The sequence below is a fragment of the Ochlerotatus camptorhynchus genome, unplaced genomic scaffold (assembly GCF_037179485.1).
Source record: "Ochlerotatus camptorhynchus isolate MF236.1 unplaced genomic scaffold, CSIRO-AGI_Acam_v1.1 ptg000067l, whole genome shotgun sequence".
NCBI lineage: Eukaryota > Metazoa > Arthropoda > Insecta > Diptera > Culicidae > Ochlerotatus > Ochlerotatus camptorhynchus.
Window position 1 is genome coordinate 216609 of NW_027040557.1, and position 6000 is coordinate 222608.

The 6000-nt window shown below is 37.8% G+C and overlaps 1 protein-coding gene across 3 annotated transcripts in view; it reads right to left on the reverse strand.

Annotated features, from left to right (window-relative positions):
* The window catches only part of LOC135697135 (synaptic vesicle glycoprotein 2C-like), a 28499-nt gene extending 22499 nt beyond the window's left edge, over positions 1 to 6000 (reverse strand). For all 3 annotated transcript variants that reach the window (XM_065216728.1, XM_065216730.1, XM_065216726.1), the window contains exon 1: positions 5830 to 6000. The gene's annotated coding sequence lies outside the window, so the exon portion shown is untranslated. The remainder of the gene's footprint in view (positions 1 to 5829) is intronic.

Sequence of the window (6000 nt, forward strand, 5' to 3'; positions counted from 1 at the left end):
GAAATTGCGAGTAGCTGAGTGGAATGGAGATAAGTTAAGCATTGGGTACAGGACCAAGTCTCCCCTGGGTGGTGCCAAAAGATGAGCGCAATAGAATCATCAAGTTGCCATAAGGCACGGAATAAGACTATTGCATGACTGGGTAGTCAAAGTCTTCTATTCGTTAGTCATTTCAGGTGGATTAGAACAGGTTTAGGTGGGCGTTGGCCAGATTTGTATTTTTCAGATGTAATCCTGGATAGGACCCTGTCATTGAACGTCGCGTGAAAGTGGAACTTAATGAAGGCCTAAGTACTTTTTCGTAGTTTTTAGTTTTCGGATTTGAAAGATCGTCGCTTACAGTGGCCTGCTTACTGAGCAGAAAAACGCGGTCCCAGGTCCTTACATATCAAAGAGATTTATGATAAAATCGCTTGTGTATCGTGTATTTTGCGAAACTCGTTGTTGTCGTTGGTTCCGGGTTTGAATGGATACACAAATTTGAGCAACGGTATTATGTGATATGAGGGGCTCAGTGGTCTTAGAGCAACCGTTTTTGCTTACTGAGCAGAACATCATGAGTCTAATCTCAGGCCCATCCACATTCAAGATTCGTCAATCGTTTTATTTGTTAATATGACTACATGGTAATAACACCAACTCGGTGATTAAAAAGGTGCTCGTCTGCCTAGTGGCAAACGTTTTTGCTTACTGAGCAGAAGACCGTGGGTTTAGTCCTAAGCTCCTTCGCGTTATATGATCGTTAGGACATCAATTCAGCTTATCGTTTACCAAAACGAACCCTGCTGCAAACCCAACCCTCTTATCCAACATCCCAGTGATTCCTCGTGGAAGTGCAGAGGTGTTCTCGGCTTCCATCAAAGCGAGTGTCATGTCAACACAATCCTTCCCATTCCTTTCTTGACCTGTGATCGGGCGCTGGTATTGCCTAATTTAAGATTACCAGTTTTTACACATTGAGGATGATTGCTGGTGCCAAGCATCGTCTATTGGTTCTCTGTGTAATTACAGCTGATCTGGCAGTAACAGAGTAGCAACCGTGGGCGGTCAATCAAGCTCAAGCTCAAGCTCAAGCTCATAGATCTCAAAAAGTGCAGGAACTCAGCGATGAGTAAATTTGCTTCATGATTTCCAGGTTTTCCAGGGTTTTCCAGGAAAAAATCCCTAAAATGAGAAAAGTAAAGATTGGATTCTCCGAGGGAGGCAACACATTTAAAACTTAATTCTTGATGCTCAACAAATCTCACACTAGCGAATCAATCTTCAAAAAAAAACTTCTTTTATTTCTTGTATCATCTTTTTGCAAGAAATCAATCTTCTTTCTATCTACTCAGCGTGCGTGCAGCTAACCACAGAAAAACACAAATTTTCCTGCATCATAGGTAGAGTCGCCCCCTTCGGGGTTCTCTCAGTCCATTGCTTACTCTTGGACTGAGTAAAATTTTCGTCAATTTTCCTCAGTATGTGGCAGATTTGTTATTTAATTGTTTAATTGTTTTGCTGTGTGCTAAAGGTGGCTGGGTTCAATTCCCGGTCCGGTCTAGGAATCTTTCGGGTTGGAAATTTTTTCGACATAGTATGATTGTACTAGCCTTGCTGTACTTGCCTGCTTATACTAATGCAAAAATGGTACAGGCATCGAAAGCTCTGAATTAATATCTGTGGAAGTACATCTAGAACACTAAGTTGAGAGCACCCAATAAGCTAATATGCGATAAGAAATAAGCTTAAAATGCAAAGAAGAAGAAGAAGAAGAAGAAGAAGAAGAAGAAGAAGAAGAAGAAGAAGAAGAAGCGGTGTCAAGTGTCTCTTTCGCGTAATATTAAATAACTGTATTCCATATTCTGGTAACTATTGCATGGGCACTAGAGTGATGCAAAATTTGAAATTTGCGCTCCACAATACTTAAACGATTCCAAATCGGATCCTGACTAACCTCTCAAAATTTGAACCCATTTGGTGAGAAACTGAGATGGCACAAATCATGTAAAGTTTGTATGGGAATTACTATGGTAAAACCAAGATTTTTGTTCATGTCTATCTAATAATTCACCATATTGGTCTGCTTCAAATGCTTTCATATGTACTTGTAGGAAATTTTTCCAGCCACAACCTTGCTCAAGATCACTTTTTGATTAAATGCAAGGATCGAAAGTTATCAATGGTTCAATGCGCTGATGTCTTATGATCATGCTCAATCAACTGCTCAGCAGGCAACATTGGTGTTTCTGGGGCATTGAATAGGATACAAAAATCACGGCTACTATGTCTCACTGCAAAATACAGTGTTGCCTACAGAGCAGCTGCTTTTTTTTTACTCTGTTCGGGACATAAAACCACTGCGACCAGTAATTTGATCTATTGTAGTATATCCCGTGTCCTTAGTTTAGTGCATGTCGTATTACTCCATCACTATTGAGAAATGATGAAGTATTCGGTTTTGATACAGTTGTCATTCTTGCCTTTATCGCAAGGAATCGATTCTAATTGAAAGGTCCCGCTATTTATACCCTTCGGAGTGTTGAAACACCCTCCAAAGGCGCGCCCCTTTGTCAGTCAAAATTGGATTCCTTAGCAAAAAAAACAAGACATGACACCGATAATGACCATGCATCAGAACCCTAGTCTTAACCACTTCAAACTAGGAAACAACGAATAGAAGATTAGGAATCACATAGGTGAAGACTAACTAACTCATTTTTTCCTTGTTTCAAGATCATCCTCGGTCCACGCAACCCGAGGACTTATCACTATCAACAAGGCATAAAAAGTAACAAGGACTAAGATGTGTTCCTTTGATTACTGTAAAATCCTGTTCCCCTAGTTTGAAGTAGTCAAGACTAGGAATCGGTGGTAGATCTTACATCCCGTAACGTACCACGAAAAGGTGATCTACCCACGTTACGGGGCGAGCAGCTGCTTAATCATGTAATAAGTTTACCAATCTCTTAAATAATTAATAACTTTTTACAGTCTCGTTTTACATAGAAATGATCTTCAACAAAGTTGTAGCTGAGAAAATTTTCTATAAGAATGGCTGTTTCAAACTGTTTCGCAGCTCGATATGGAAAAGACTAGAAGGCAATGAACAAAAAGTTGAGATTTCCCATATTAATTTACATGTAAACTTCAAATGGCTTGTGCGAAGTCTGTGTCTAACCAAATGAGTTGTAACTTTGGGAGGCTAATCAGGACCCAATTTGAAACCATTTAAGCACTGTGGAGCGAAAAAGTCAAATTTTGCATCAGTCTAATGGGCACCCGAAGCATGCGTGAGTGTTGCGTACGTGGTGTAGATCTTTTATTGAGTAGTTAATGTTGTGCTTAGGTGAAAACTACTGAAAAATAGGTACATGCTTACAAGTGAGCAAATGACAATTAAGAGTTTGGTAGCCCCTGCCTGAAAGTCACTCTAATAAAGAAAAAAATAAGGTTCAAACAAAATGATTAATTTTACATTGAACTAAATGCAACAAAAGAAACCAAATGTTGGTGTAGAACTTTATTACGTAGTTGTGTTAAGTGCATGTTTACATGTCTGTACATCAGTATTATTTCAAAGAAATCGGACGTTTTACTAGTTGAATCGTTCTAAACGTGTAATTTGCATAACCTTAGTGATATTTTTTAAATATTTCTAGCTATCGAACAATTTTAAGTATGACACTTTCTCGGGTAAGGTTTAATTTCCTAGATTTTTCAAGACTTTTCTGATACAGTAATTTTCCGTTTTTAATTTGCGTTAAAAATTAAACTAAGCTTTCTTATTTTCCGCATTTCACACCGTAGTATACTCCAACCGAAACCCGCATGAACATTTTCTCTAGTTTTGAATTGGTTTGCTTTTCTCAGCTGAATCCCACCAAAAACTCTTAGTCAGGAATCTTCGGGCCCCCATGCCTCAAATAAAGTTTAAATACCTTTTGTTTTGTCAGAGTATGGTTTATTAGAAGCCGGAGATGCGCTAGCCATAGACTAAAAGTCTCCTTAGTAAAGAATTAAAAAAAAGGTTTATTAGAATTGTAAATCAACTGATTCTACCAAATTGTGCTGGTTTTTATGCTTTCTTCATTGAGTCCGGTGGCTTCTATCGTTGAGCTTATAATAAATAATGTGTATCGTAAAAGTATGGTTAATTTCAATGAGATGACACTACATGAAGATGGATAAGAAGAGAAGCTACATTTGTGACTTCTAAATGTTTACTGATCACGCTGGCTCCCAGTTGACCAACTTTTTTAAAGACTTTATTAGGGTGATTTTAAGTCAACTGGCTAGTTCATCTCCAAGTAGTTTACAAGCATATTAAGTCCACAGTACCCATGTAGACTCCAGCGCTAAAAATAAACCCTCAGAAATGGAGACGGCACCAGCGTAGTGGTTAATATCTATACATCTCACTCCAAAGTCACGAGTTCAAATCTCATCCCTGGAAAATAAGAGATAAACTAGCCTACGCCTAAAAATTTCTATAAAAAATTTAATAAAAATCTCTGTAGAAGTCACCAATGACGCACGATTATTTAAGTGACTATAATAAAACAAAAATAAAAATAATAAAACATATAAAAATGCCCCCAATTTTTTTTGGGCTCGGCCAAACAAAATATGATTAATCAAATTTCTATCGGCTATAGTATGTCAAAATCTGAAAATAATATTCCTTAGTATAAAATAATACAGTATAGCACTATACCTAACCTTTTCAAAATGGTATGAGCGAAATCAATTCTGATGGATTATTTTTAGTGCTGGAGTGGTGGCAAAAAAATGCACCGTTTACTCTTTGCCTGTACCTTGGGGTCAATATGATCCCAGGCAATTTTTACAATCTTAATTATTCACCAATACAATTATTTCAACGACAATCTTGCATACTCATGTCTTTTTGGTTAACCTAGCTCTTATTTGAAACATATATGAATTCATACATAAAACGTGTTTTGAAGAAATATCGCATTAAGCATTGTTCAATGTTTGAGGTACACCTGCGAAATACGCTATACAATTACAGCAAATTTAAAAAAGGTTCCTTTTTTTTCCTTGTTTTTTTTTCCTTCGATCTTGTTTTCCGTACTGAGTACCGACACCAGGAAGGCAGCTCCAACACCTGGACCCTTCCTATCCCCCCTAAACTCATGGACCGGGGACCAACGGCTTTACTTCCCTTCCGAAAGAAGGCGTGATCAGAGATTTTATGCCTCAGAAAATCCCGGAGGCGCCGACTGGGATTGAATGCCTTGTGGGGTGAGATTAAATCACGCTTACCACTACACCACCGGCGCCGCTCAAAAAAGGTTTACCCCAGAATCTTCAATAATGATGAAAAAATACAAAAAATCTCAAAACTGTTATCATTATGCAAAAAAGATGCAACGTAACTTCAGATATTTTTGTCTGCGAAATATTTATTTCTAATTGCTTTAAACGAAAATTTGTCAAAGTCCAGTATTTGTTCCTGAACTTCCGGTGATTCATTAATTAAAGTTCGGAATCTCAAAGCAACCCCGTATTATAACGGGCTCCAAGAAAAAACTGTTTAAACTGCGACAAGACTATACACTCATGGTGGAAAACTATTTGACTATTGACTATTTTATTTGAAAACAGTATTCATTTTTTCCTCCCAACATTAAAGCTAAAGTGTATGTTTCATTCCCAAGATATTTGATACGCACAAAGCGAAAGAAATAATTTCAATAATCACTTCAATTTACCGAACAGAGAGAAACAACCACTGCATTTAGCCGCCTCAAGATAATTAATACCCAAGAGACAGAGGAGCTGACGACGAAAAGAACACCACACAATAGATGTAAACATATTTACCAGTTCGGTCGCATCGGATCGAATTCTGAAAGTAGAAGAAATATGTTCCCCTAGCACAGCCGGGAAAAGACCTCGAGGTACATTTCTGTCGCGAAAAAGGATTGTTCCGTACTTTACTTAAGCTGGTAATTAATTTAACTAAATATTTCACAACAAGTAACAAACTTATGT